Source organism: Copadichromis virginalis, linkage group LG15, assembly GCF_057382275.1.
Source record: "Copadichromis virginalis isolate Kocher_CV1m ecotype Utaka linkage group LG15, C_Virginalis_male_GT1.1, whole genome shotgun sequence".
Lineage (NCBI taxonomy): Eukaryota > Metazoa > Chordata > Actinopteri > Cichliformes > Cichlidae > Copadichromis > Copadichromis virginalis.
The window spans coordinates 337,173-351,228 of record NC_140632.1 but is presented as its reverse complement, the minus strand read 5'-3'; the positions used below and the strand labels follow the sequence as shown (position 1 = coordinate 351,228).

Sequence of the window (14,056 nt, the reverse complement as noted above, 5' to 3'; positions counted from 1 at the left end):
CAGTTTCATCCCATTTTAACCGTAGTGTGACTGAGCCATCAGGCAGCTAACTTTGCATATACACATAAAGCTGCAGTGGCGCCTTTATTTGGAAGCGTTACAAAGGATGAGTACAGCAATTTGCCAGAGGCTGTGTCCTTGCAACAAGCCCAGTGCACATATGTGCGACATGTGGCTCGTCACGAGCGCACAATTGAGGTTTGTTTTGTAAAATGTTGAGCCGTGGATAGCGGAGAAGAAAGGCTCTTGTCTCTAAATGTGAAGGTGTCAGCTGGACTACAGCCAATCAGGGCTCACTGGACCCTCGCTGTCCATCGGGTGGGAGATCCACACAGCCGGGGTGTTGGAGGGATTGTGTTTCCGGGTCCTTCAGACTTTATGCCCCCCCAATTTTAGTTGTCCAGTCAGTCACTCTTTTTTAGTTTGTTTTTCTTCATGCTGTTATCGTCACTCCAGCGCTTCTCAATATTTCTTTGCCTTTCTCTCATCCTCTCCCCCGTCAGCCAGACATTGTCGCCACCGTAGGTAGCTGCAGTGAACTTCTAGGATTACCTGCCCCCTCCTGCGTGTATGACAAACCTCATAATGACCAGCATGCTCTGCTGTTAGATCGCTCTTAATTAGGGCTGGGCCATATCATACTGTTCACGGTAATACCGGTGTAATGTTGGGCAACGACAAGAAAATGAAATATGGCGATAGAATATGGGTAAAACGCGCATGCGCAGCGCCTTTGTTTTCATACGCACGTGGCGAAAAAAGCATGGCGGCGATGGAGAAGGGGAAGAGCGAAAGCAGATCGTTGAATGAAACAGATGAATCTGAACTGGTTTGTAAAAATGCTGCAGCTTCACTGGTGTGGAACTGGTTTAGCTTTCGTCCGTCAGATACACAACAAAGCACTATTTTTGGTAGCGCATGCTAGCGGGCCGTCGTTATTACCGTGTTGTTTGGAAAGTACGGCACACTTAAAATCAGGCAGAGCCCCTTATAATCCCGTGTGCCTTATGTATGAACTCTGGTTGTGTTTACTGACCTCGAAACGATTTTATGTACACGGCGCTCGAAAATCTGTCAAATGTTTCAGTACGACTTTGCTAAGCTACGAAGTCGGACCGCTTGATGGATTGTGGGAGCGTTACGGCTATCGTAGGCGGAGCCTCGCGGAGTGATACGTGCTGTGCTTCAACATAATGTTACCGTATTGTGTGTGTATGACCTCTTTTTAAGTTTTGTGGATGTTATACATGGTTATGCTGAGGACATGTCGGCCAGTTTCCACTGGAAATGCCTTTTGGTTAAACTGTCAGCGAGGAGTTTGCACTGTTACATTTTATATAACTTTAATGCAAAAAACAGCTGCTTGTTTAAGTGAAAATACAGTGATGGGTTTTTTGCACTAAAAAAATTGTGGAGTTGTAAAGTATTTTGTCTCGTGTCAATTATATCGTCAGTTATATCGTTATCGCAAGTTTTCAAACGTATATCGTGATAAATATTTTCGGTTATATCGCCCTGCTCTACTCTTAATGTTTTGTTTTTTTTGTCACGAGTTGGATCATGTTTTAACTTATGGGCCTGGCACAGAGGCTTTCTTCTTCTCCCGTGTTTTTTCTTTATTGCAGCTGTTTGAGGTTTCCGGGCAGAGACGACGAGTTTGCCGTGTGGGCTGCTCGTTGTCGTACTTGCTTTCAGATCCACAACGGGAGGGAAATGATAGTCATTCTGACCCCCACGTTTGTAATTAGTGCTTGGGAAACAGTGAATTTAAATATTGTCACGTCACAGCCTTAAATGGTTTGGAAACATCGCGTCCTTCTCTTTCTCTCCCACCCCCTTTTCCCCTCCCGTCCTCTAAACCTGTTGAAATCAGTGAGTTGTGTGCAGTGTGCTCAGGGGCCACACCGGGGCCTCCGTCCCCAAAGCAGCCTTTGATGTCGGCTGGGAAAGAAAACCCAAACTGGGACTTTACCATGTTTCTACTCCACATTTTTATTAATGTTGGTCTTAGTAGAATCTGAACCGATCGTGCTGTTAGAGGAAGTCTTCTGCTTCAATCATTTTGGACTTGATCAGGCAACAGCGAGGCTCCTTTTCACAAAAGAAAGGGTGCAGTGCATGACAATGAACAATGAGTTAGTGCACAGTTGTTATTAGATGATGACTCCAAAGCCTTGAAGGCTTAGGTCCTGTCTGGCCCCGGGGCCAGCTGTGAACCAGCACATCACTACTGCACATAATTACAGCTCAGTATATGAACTGTGGCCTAATCCTGTCGGACAGCTGAAATTAAAGCCAGGTACGACCCTCTGGCTTCCCAGCATCCCCTGCGATAAACCATCTCCCCCGCTGAGAAGAATCAGCTTCCTGCGAGCAAACATGAAAGCATTTCCAGAACTTTCTCCAGATCATGAGCACAAAGCATTTCTCAAACTGGAGACCACAAATAGAAGGTGAAAGATGGCGCTGACCATCGTGATTAATCTCCGAAAAAACCTGGGTTTTAAATAAAAAGCGGCCTCGTACGGAGCATGTTTCATTGATCGTTTCATTCTTTTTTTGCTGTATAAGAGTAAACTACACGTTTTATTTCAACGTGCCAGCAAGAGGAACAGAATGTACAACAATGTTATGACCTGTATGGACAGAAATGAGTTCTGTAACATGTAAAATCATGCTTTTTGCAACTAATTCTTTTTCAGAGTGACTCACAAGATCCTTCGTGTGCACGGGGTAGCTGTTGTATATATTCTCAAACTGTCATGAAGTAGTGTATTGATTTGGTGAGCCCAGAGGTTTGGTAGCGTGGATGTGGAGGAGGGAGAGATCTTTAAAGTAGATACTTTAGTAAAGCCAGAAGAGCTGCTAGCACATCAGAACAGTAATGTGTAATTTACGTAATCTGATGCATTAAGAATGGGTGCAGCCTTATTAAGGAATTATGTGGTAGAATTTCAGATAATTATAGGCCGTTTACGGTCTGTGTAAGGGCGGCTGCTGACAGCCTCCTTTGGCCACTTGATATCACACTTTCACACAGATCTTGACTCAGCTGGATAAATAACCTCTTCATTTGAATCAAGCACTGAGAGTATGACCATCCTAATGAGGACTCTGGTTCAAGGAGTTCAAGGTAAATTCTGACTTTTTTAAAAAATGGCCACATAGCTGTTTGTAGGCAGAAGACGCTTAAAGTGCCGAGTACGCTTGGTGCAGTCTGTTTTGGTAATGAACAGCGGTGTGTGCTGGGGGTGATTTGGGAGCTGACTTAATGACTTACAGGTAGGTTAACCAATTTTGTCCATGTATACAGTCTCTCAGGCTGTCATGGACGGAAAGGTTGGGTACACCCCTGCACAGGTTGGCAGTCTACTGCAGGGCTAAGGTGTACTGACAGACGAGCGTTCACTCCTGTGGCCAGTTTAGGAGCAAACAGTCCTCTTAGCATGCCTGTCTTTGGACTGTGGGAGGAAGCCAGACAATGAACTGGCACTGACACACACACACACACACACACACACACACACACACACAGGGAGAACACGTGGGCAGCGGATTGATCCAAATACTACTGATCAGGGATGGGTACCGGTATCCAGGTGCCATTATAATTTACGTTGAGTAGGCTAACCACGTTATTACATTAATGCATGGAAGGTGAACTAGCAAACACCCTCGTAGTTACATGCGGCTGTCTTCTTGTTTGATGGTAGATACTCCCTTCACCCTGGCCAAAAAGGCTAAAATGATCAAAGAAAAAGTGGAAAACAGTTAAACATGAGAGGTTTTTGGACAAAGTTTGTGTTTTTTCCATTGTTTAAGCACTGCTTCCAGCCAAGAGTGATACCATATATGCCCCATAGCTGCAGAAAAGGCTAACATTGTTATCTTTTTACAAAAAAACAGCTGAACATGAGAGGTTTTTGGACCAATTTTGTGTTCTCCATTCTTTAAGCACCGGCACAGTTTCAAAAGTACCGGTTTGGCACCGGTATCGGATTAAACCTAAACGATACCCATCCCTACTACTGATAGTATTGGTATCAATATTAGGATGTTTCTATTCTCTTAAGTTTTGTGAATAGCCCACCAAGTTGTGTTAAATGTATTATGTGTATATATAATATACGTGTGTGTGTGTGTGTGTGTGTGTGTGTGTGTGTGTGTGTGTGTGTGTGTGTGTGTGTGTGTGTGTAAGAATACCAGAGGCGCAAAACACCAGCCTCTGGTAGACCAAACAATCAGCTGAGACTGCAGGACCAGACTGACCAACCTGTGCACTGCCTGGATTGATTACAAGAAGGCCTATGACTCAATGCCCCACACCTTGATCCTGGAGCTATACAAGATCAACAGGACCCTAAGAGCCTTCATCAGGAACTCAATGGGGATGTTGCAGACAACACTGGGCCACATTCAAGCCCATAGCACAAGTCACCATCAAGTGCGGGATCTACCGAGGAGATGCTCTGTGCCCACTGCTGCTCTGCATAGGCCTGAACCCCTCAGTGAGGTCAGTGACCAGACTGGCTACAGATACAGACTACAGAACGGAGCAGCTGTCAGCCACCTCCTGTACATGGATGACATCAAGCTGTATGCCAAGACTGAACGAGACATCGATTCACTGATCCACACCACCAGGATATACAGCGATGACATCGGGATGTCGTTCGGACTGGAGAAGTGTAGTCACTAGAAAAGCTGCAACCACCAAGTACCTGCAGAGGGTCAGGCAAGTCCTGAGGAGTCAGCTGAATGGGAAGAACAAGATCCGGGCCATCAACACCTACGCCCTGGCCGTGATCAGGTACCCTGCTGGGATAATAAGCTGGCCAAAGGAGGCGATAGAAGCTCCTGACCATGCACGGAGGGTTTCACCCCAAGTCCAGCACACTGAGGCTGTACGCTAAGTGAAGGAAGGAGGCCGGGGACTGGTGAGTGTGAGCACCACGATCCAGGATGAGACAACGAACATTCACAAATACGAAAACCCAAGAAAGAGGAGGAACCATTATGGAAGCACAGGCCCCTGCACGGTATGTACCACCGGGAGATGGGGGAGGTGGCTGATATCCAGAAATCCTACCAGTGGCTGGACAAAGCTGGACTGAAAGACGGCACAGAGGCACTAATCATGGCAGCACAAGAACAAGCTCTGAGTACAAGATCCATAGAGGCTGGGGTCTATCACACCAGGCAAGACCCCAGGTGCAGGCTGTGTAAAGATGCCCCAGAGACAATCCAGCACATAACAGCAGGGTGCAAGATGCTAGCAGGCAAGGCATACATGGAACGCCATAACCAAGTGGCCGGCATAGTGTACAGGAACATCTGTGCCGAGTATAACCTGGAAGTCCCGAGGTCAAAATGGGACACGCCCCCAAGGGTGGTGGAGAATGACCGAGCTAAGATCCTGTGGGACTTCCAGATACAGACGGACAAAATGGTGGTGGCTAACCAACCGGACATAGTGGTGGTAGACAAACAGAAGAAGACGGCCGTAGTGATCGATGTAGCGGTTCAAATGACAGCAATATCAGGAAGAAGGAACACGAGAAGCTGGAGAAATACCAAGGGCTCAGAGAAGAGCTCGAGAGGATGTGGAGGGTGAAGGTAACGGTGGTCCCCGTGGTAATCGGAGCACTAGGTGCGGTGACTCCCAAGCTAGGCGAGTGGCTCCAGCAGATCCCGGGAATAACATCGGAGATCTCTGTCCAGAAGAGCGCAGTCCTGGGAACAGCTAAGATACTGCGCAGGACCCTCAAGCTCCCAGGCCTCTGGTAGAGGACCCGAGCTTGAAGGATGAACCGCTCGCAGGGGCGAGAGGGGGATTTATATACACTCCTCACTCTGTAGGTGATTTTCCTGAGACTATTACCAATGTTATTCTGTTCCCTTTCAGACCGTGCAATATTACCCAACAGTACCTTATTGGATATTTGTTTCATCCCCCCATTATACGCTGCTACTCCCTTTATTCTATTGCACAATACTATGTCACTTCCTAGAATCGCCTGCACTGATAGTTAAGTTATTTATTCTCCAGGATATAGTTATAAATATTACTTCGTTAGTGCAAGGCATAGTATCAAATAACTATCTTACTGTATATTACTGTACACTAATATTCATCTGTTCCTCTGGCTCTCCTGCTGCTTTGAGCATGTGCATGACAAAAGAATTTCCCTCAGGATGTAGCATAGGATAAAGTTATTGTTATTCTTATTATATATGCGCGTGCCACCGCTGTGGCGTGTGGCAGTGAGCGGGTTAAAGCGGACGGTGTGACCATCCTATCAGTGCTGCCCGGTTTAGTCCCAGCCCACCGCCTCCTGCCTCTGGAGAGCAGATAGCTGGAGCTCGTGTGGGTGGGTGTTTCTCAGGACACACTCCCACGATAAACACTCCGCTGTCCTCTAGACTTGTTGCTGCTTTATTTTTCCCTCCCCGGTTGTACGGTTTGTTTCCGGGCTCTTGTGGATGTTCTAACTTTACCGGAGCTGGTTCGTTTGTGTTTTGTTGCCATTATTATTTTTGCCTCTGTTTGGGGTTACGCTGCGTCGCGTGCTGTGGATTCCACCGGCGATAATAAGCGAAAGCACCGGGAGACACCGAGCACGGTAGGTACCACGGGGCCTGCACACAGTTGTTGACTGCAGCACTGCTCACAGTGCTCACAGTTTCACCGGACTTCCGAGACCTTTCTGAGGAGAAAGTGTGCGAGTGTGAGCCGCGGTGCGTGTAAGAGAGCTGTGTGCTGTTTGGGTCCACGAGCGTCAGTGTGTCTATCCAAGTGGTTTGGCTGGAAGCGCAGTTAGACGAAGCCCAAAATCACTTCCCCCTTCCTCCGTGGACAGCTCACGGCGCTCCAGTTTGGGGGAATCGATCTGCCGTGTTGTTTGTAAGTAGACGGATCCGTCTCCTCTGGCCAGCAGCGTGCATTTAAGCTTTAGCCCTCAAAAGGTGATTAACAGCTCTGGCGCGAGCTTTCTCATTGTTGTCCCACTCATGTAACTGCAGTTTGATCTACTTACCGCGTATAAGGTTAATATCGTCATGATTTACCCATAAAGAGCAGCCGCACTGAATATAAGCGCGTTCACCGTTCACTCACATTTGGACGGAGACTCCATTCATTACTCCGTATCTGATTTAGGCTGGATTACACTCATGTGAGCACCGTAAACATGCACATTTAAACTGTATCAGTAACCGTGTACAGACTCATAACAATCTGGGGCAGATTTGGAGCGTTTCATGTAAACACTCAATTTTAACCTTTTGATGCAGTCACATTTTTTAGAGGGTAACTTGATGCCATATTTCTAGTGAGCATATAAATTGTAATGAGGGCATAAACATGACACAGACATGACATGGCGAGCTACTCCCATCTAGTTGTGTTTTCTTTTAAAGCCCGGCTAATCCTGGAGCGGTGCGAGGCATGTGTGCACCAGCACGAACTGAATGCCTGCTGTTGATGTTCTAATTATTATTAGAGGCAGTGTTGGTATTAACCGTCTCTTGACTGATTCCTGGTAATTGCTGCCTATTAGCTTTAATTAAAGGGATGCAGGATGCCTTGCCTAGTGGTGCCGTTAGATGCCTGTCGCCTTAGGTTCTCCTTCTCTCACACCCCGTAATCATAAAGCTGACATGAAAGACGGCAGCAGAAGAAGACGAGGCACCTCGTCATCGCTTGCGTTACTCCAAGCTGCTTGCGCAGTGAATCTTTTTTTAGGGGACATATTTTTCTTACTGAAGCCTTTCGGGCTTTGAGGAGAACAGCGTAGCTTTATCCCTGCTGGCACAAGTAAAGCTGCCGCTTTTTATAGGAGAATGAAGGGAAATGGCACTTCATCGTTCAGAGTCTAGACGGAGTTTGACATGTCGGATTAAGGAGGAGTGATGGTTTAGGATTCGGGGTCACTGTATTTCACACTTCCTTCTCATAGACATTCAGAGCCTGTCAGATTATTTCCACCTGAGCCGGACGATCGTGCAAGAAATCTGGGAAATTGGAGCCACGTACTGTCGTGTGCTTTCAGCCATATAGAAGAAGTTTCTGTTTCTGTAAAAACAAAAACTTTACGTAATGAGAAACCGACTGTAACCATGTAATCAATATTATCAGCATTTTATTTATTTTTATTTATTTATTTTATTTTTTCCATGAAATCAAATCTGCTGAAATCCTTCTCGGTACACTTGATAAATAGCAGCAGACGTTCCTTCATGAAATAGGTGGAGTGAGAAGAGTTGTAGTTGTTCAAGCCGTCAGCTTTTATTTTGAAGAGAGATGCGAGGCCCAGCTTGTGTCTGCAGTTTGAGCAAAAGCTCATCGACTTTCAGGCAGTGGCGTGTCTAGAAAATTTTTGTTGGGGGGGGGGGGCAGGTAGGGGCACAGATTTGGAGAAGGGTGGCAGATGTAATTGTCAGATAATGTTAAAAACAATTCTACCAACCGTTAACTATAATTCAATAACCCTGTAAACCTAATAACCGAATGCGCTTTTAACTCTTATTAGAATGAGATTTTAACCACTACGGTGCAAAGTTTTTAGATACTGCATTGATAAAGTACAAGAGATACAATCAGTTAGTGTTTATTCAGCAGTCAAGGACATCAATATTTGCATAGTATTTTTACTGACATGTAGTGCACATATGTTTTGGGCAAAAACATTTTTTAATATTAAAATACGAACATTTTAACATACAATTGGCAAATTAGCCAATGCAAAACCAATGCCTATTAAAAAAAGATAATCTTCTCACAAACTGTGAGAAGTCTTGTTGGTATATGTATAATTTCTATACATTTTACATCAGATAAAAACTTTGTTCGCAAGATTCAGATAATTATTTAATAAAAGCTAAATATTTGAAATGATAATAAGAAAGAAAAGTATGTCTTTGTGCCCCCCTCTCCCTGTTAATGCCCTACCTGGCCCCCTGGCAACACTTTGCTAGATCCACCCCTGCACAGTTACCAGCTGTCAGCTACCTAAAAAAGGATCCTGGTGTTATTTGTCTCTCAGAAACAGTTCATAACTTCAACTCATCCATGTCACCTAAAAGGTAAACCTGTTTCTCCATCACAGCTCTGATGATTCAGTAAGGACATCTCCTGGTTTCATCTTCATGTTTCCCTCTCACCACATATCCAAACCGACATCATGACCAGCAGCTTTACAGCTGTGGCTCCAGCAAACATCAGCTGATACTAGAAATTAATATTAAATAAATTCTAACAACAGCTGATCAAGCTTAAACGTGCTGCTGTTGTTTAGCGCGACATCCGCTGGTTTCCTCTTTCTGGCGCAAAGTGGGCGATAAACAAGAGAGACAATCAGCTGATCATTGATCAGTTTCATGATTGAAGTAGAAACAGGAGAGGCAGGGGGAGAGAATGAGAGAAGAAGAGGCAGCTGTGCAGCGTTACGACAGAATAAATCCAGCTTTGTGTCTTTTTTTCATTATAGCGAAAGTCCGGGACAAACTGCGTCTCTTCTCAGCTCAATACGAAACGTGTAATATTTTCTCTGAATGACGGACCATTCCATTTTTTTAAGGAGCCGTTGGCAACTCTACTAACTAACCTTATGAATAAAATAAAGTTCACTATCAGTAACATCATAGCAACCGAACAGCTGTATAGAAACTCCGTCAAACTGGCTAGAACGCAGTATGAGTTATTGCAACTGAGGGTAAAAAGTCAGCACAACGAAAATAAACTGCACCTAAACGTGGTTTATATCTGACCCAGATAGATTGCAGCTCATAACTTCTTACCTGAAGTTCAGTTCACCTGACACTCGGACTGGTGGCTGCCTCGGGGCTCTCCTCCTGCCTCCCCTTCCCTCATCCACCTGTTGCCTCGGTGGAAGCTCCTCCATAGCCACCAACCAACAACTGAGTTATTTTTACAAATCTTCCAGCATCTGGCCAATCCACCACCTCTCATTGTTCATGCCGTTACAAAAAAATAAATAAATTAATAAGTCATCAGCCCACTGTGCAAATGTCCGATGGCTAGTCCAGCTATGTTAACTTGTTAATCTTTGGCTGAAAAAATGTTTTCTGTGGTGCCGTCTTTCCTGCGTGGCTCTTCTACCTTTGCTAACATGATGCGCATAGTGCAGAAGCCGGTGCTGCATTCACTTACCCTCGGACATCTGAGCTTCACTGTGAAACCATAATCGTACATTTGATATTTCATTAAATTTTATTGTTTTAGCTTCGGGGTGGCACCTGGGGTGGCCAGTCTGGTTAGGGGGGTGGCCTGTGCCCCCCCAGGCCACCCCGCTGGACACGCCACTGCTTTCAGGCAACGTCCTTCAAACCCTGCTGCTCCCAGTCCAGTTCTGGGAATCCATCCTACATGAAAAACATCCTACCCAATGTTTCTGCGCCGCATGCGCACAAAACCAACGCCGAATTAACTTCTTTTTCTCTCACCCATCTGGAATACTTCTTAAGGTTATGGGTAGGGGTAGGGTTACGTTTAGTCGCAAGTCACTGTCAAATTATAATACGGGTAGGACGTTTTGTCAGAGTAGGGTGGTTTCTCAGAACACCGGCCCTTCCTCAGCCGTTCCAGGCTCTTTGACAGCTGTGGGAGTCCCAGGCCACGTCCACTCATCATTTTCTCTCCGTTTTGGCCTCTCGTCCACACTGAGGCTACGTCCACACATACCCGGGTATTTTTGAAAACGCAAATTTTTCTATGCGTTTGCACCTTCTGTCCACACGTAAACGGCGTTTTCGGTCACTGAATACGGAGATTTATAAAAATGCCTGCCAGGGTGGATATTTTCGAAAACTGTTTTTGCGTTTACGCGTGGATGTGAAAAACGGAGAAAACGCAGCGTCAAAGTTGTGCGCCTTTTTTGACGTCACACTGTGCGCCAGGTTATTGTTTCGGTGAAATGAATTTCTACAATACTGTTACTTGTACTCTCTGCAGTGTTTAAATGCTTACATACACACACAGTTACTGTCCCTCCACACATATCACTTGGTCCTGCTTCTATGCCCCAGCTTTGTTTACTATTTCCCACCGAGGCTTCTACAGGGAGTGCAGAATTATTAGGCAAATGAGCATTTTGTCCACATCATCCTCTTCCTGCATGTTGTCTTACTCCAAGCTGTATAGGCTTGAAAGCCTACTACCAATTAAGCATATTAGGTGATGTGCATCTCTGTAATGAGAAGGGGTGTGGTCTAATGACATCAACACCCTATATCAGGTGTGCATAATTATTAGGCAACGTCCTTTCCTTTGGCAAAATGGGTCAAAAGAAGGACTTGACAGGCTCAGAAAAGTCAAAAATAGTGAGATATCTTGCAGAGGGATGCAGCAGTCTCAAAATTGCAAAGCTTCTGAAGCGTGATCATCGAACAATCAAGCGTTTCATTCAAAATAGTCAACAGGGTCGCAAGAAGCGTGTGGAAAAACCAAGGCGCAAAATAACTGCCCATGAACTGAGAAAAGTCAAGCGTGCAGCTGCCAAGATGCCACTCGCCACCAGTTTGGCCATATTTCAGAGCTGCAACATCACTGGAGTGCCCAAAAGCACAAGGTGTGCAATACTCAGAGACATGGCCAAGGTAAGAAAGGCTGAAAGACGACCACCACTGAACAAGACACACAAGCTGAAACGTCAAGACTGGGCCAAGAAATATCTCAAGACTGGTTTTTCTAAGGTTTTATGGACTGATGAAATGAGAGTGAGTCTTGATGGGCCAGATGGATGGACCCGTGGCTGGATTGGTAAAGGGCAGAGAGCTCCAGTCCCACTCAGACGCCAGCAAGGTGGAGGTGGAGTACTGGTTTGGGCTGGTATCATCAAAGATGAGCTTGTGGGGCCTTTTCGGGTTGAGGATGGAGTCAAGCTCAACTCCCAGTCCTACTGCCAGTTTCTGGAAGACACCTTCTTCAAGCAGTGGTACAGGAAGAAGTCTGCATCCTTCAAGAAAAACATGATTTTCATGCAGGACAATGCTCCATCACACGCGTCCAAGTACTCCACAGCGTGGCTGGCAAGAAAGGGTATAAAAGAAGAAAAACTAATGACATGGCCTCCTTGTTCACCTGATCTGAACCCCATTGAGAACCTGTGGTCCATCATCAAATGTGAGATTTACAAGGAGGGAAAACAGTACACCTCTCTGAACAGTGTCTGGGAGGCTGTGGTTGCTGCTGCACGCAATGTTGATGGTGAACAGATCAAAACACTGACAGAATCCATGGATGGCAGGCTTTTGAGTGTCCTTGCAAAGAAAGGTGGCTATATTGGTCGCTGATTTGTTTTTGTTTTGTTTTTGAATGTCAGAAATGTATATTTGTGAATGTGGAGATGTTATATTGGTGTCACTGGTAAAAATAAATAATTGAAATGGGTATATATTTGTTTTTTGTTAAGTTGCCTAATAATTATGCACAGTAATAGTCACCTGCACACACAGATATCCCCCTAAAATAGCTAAAACTAAAAACAAACTAAAAACTACTTCCACAAACATTCAGCTTTGATATTAATGAGTTTTTTGGGTTCATTGAGAACATGGTTGTTGTTCAATAATAACATTATTCCTCAGAAATACAACTTGCCTAATAATTCTGCACTCCCTGTAGACTTCTGATTGGCCAACATTTCTACACGGATAGGAATATAGCGCCACCTGCTGCTTTGGCATGTTCCTAGCAGTGTTTTCCATCGTTTCTGACTTTTACGTGTGGACGGGATTTTTTTATTTTTTTTATTTTTTTTTAAACGAAAACGGAAAATCTCCGTTTTCAAAAATGCCCGTGTACATGTGGACGTAGCCTGAGACGGCGCTTTCCCCAAGGAAAAACGAATACATTTCAAAACGGAACCGGCCACGTCGCAGTGTGGACAGCGAAAACGCACAGTTTCTAAAACGATGACGCATGTTAGTCACGTGATGCAGTCATGTGACCAATTAAACAAAGAGCGGAGTGCATTATACAGCAGTTTGTTTGTTTGTTTTGATTGCTCTCAATTTTGACAGCCCTAAAAAAAGATTCATATCAGTCTGTACGTGCTCCAGATAGCTTTTCTTCAAATTCTTTAATTCTCACTCGATTTTGCGCATGCGCAGGACTGGTACGTTAGCGTTTTGGGCCGTTTCAATGTGAACGCACAACTCTGTGAAAACAACTGAAAACTCTAGTGGGGACGCGGAGCGTTTTCAGACGTAAACGCCGTTTTCAAATCTATCCGGGCCAGTGTGGACGTAGCCTCAGACTAATGACTTCATCTGGCCATCCCCCAGCTCTCTTCTCTCCTTTTCTAACCTCATCCTTCCTCAGCCACCCCTGACCTCGGGGGGGCTGCCGTGCTCATGTTTCGCCACTTGCTCATGTCGAGATGACACACACAGACACACACACACACAGACACACACACACACACACACAGACACACACACACACACACACAGAGCGTGCGTGTCGGATGGGAAAAACAGGCTACTGTGATGGATGACTTGTTGCTCAGATGTGAGGACATCCTTTTTTGGGGGATGGGGGGGAAATCACCGTTGGAGTGAAATGAAATCCTGAACCTTCCATGAAAGGTTCAGGTTGAGGTAAAACTCAAGGCGCACAGATTCAACGTCATTTTCAAAGCGGTAAAGTCGCAGTGACTTCAAGTGGCATTATAATCAGTACAAAGGAGTCGTGTTTCACAGGATGCGGGAGCATTTGAAGCACTACAGTAACCAGTCTGGGTCTGAAGCATCTGAAATGTTTTCCACGTCATCAGCCTCCTCTTCGTGCTTTATCTCAGCTACATGGCAGATAGCATTGTTCACACATCGAGAGCCTCATTCACGGTCCCCCTTGAAGCAAACTTAAACAAAGGCTTTAAAGCTGAAATGCGTTTTACAACAGTTGTCACTGTTGTCAAGTTCAAGCTTCCCTTAATGTTCACTTGGTTCTTGTCTTTTCACACCAACAACATGAAGGTAACAACTAGAGCAGGGCGATATGACCAAAAATATTTATCACGATTTACATTTGAAA

At 45.2% G+C, this 14,056-nt stretch overlaps 1 protein-coding gene across 3 annotated transcripts in view; it reads left to right on the top strand.

The window, feature by feature from the left end:
• The window catches only part of disp1 (dispatched homolog 1 (Drosophila)), a 118,693-nt gene that overhangs the window by 70,995 nt on the left and 33,642 nt on the right, over positions 1 to 14,056 (top strand). Inside the window, exon 1 of one of the 3 annotated variants that reach the window (XM_085431218.1) lies at positions 6,558 to 6,623. The exons of the other annotated variants lie outside the window; for them this stretch is intronic. The gene's annotated coding sequence lies outside the window, so the exon portion shown is untranslated. Of the gene's footprint in view, positions 1 to 6,557; positions 6,624 to 14,056 lie in introns of those variants that run through there. 3 annotated transcript variants of the gene reach the window in all.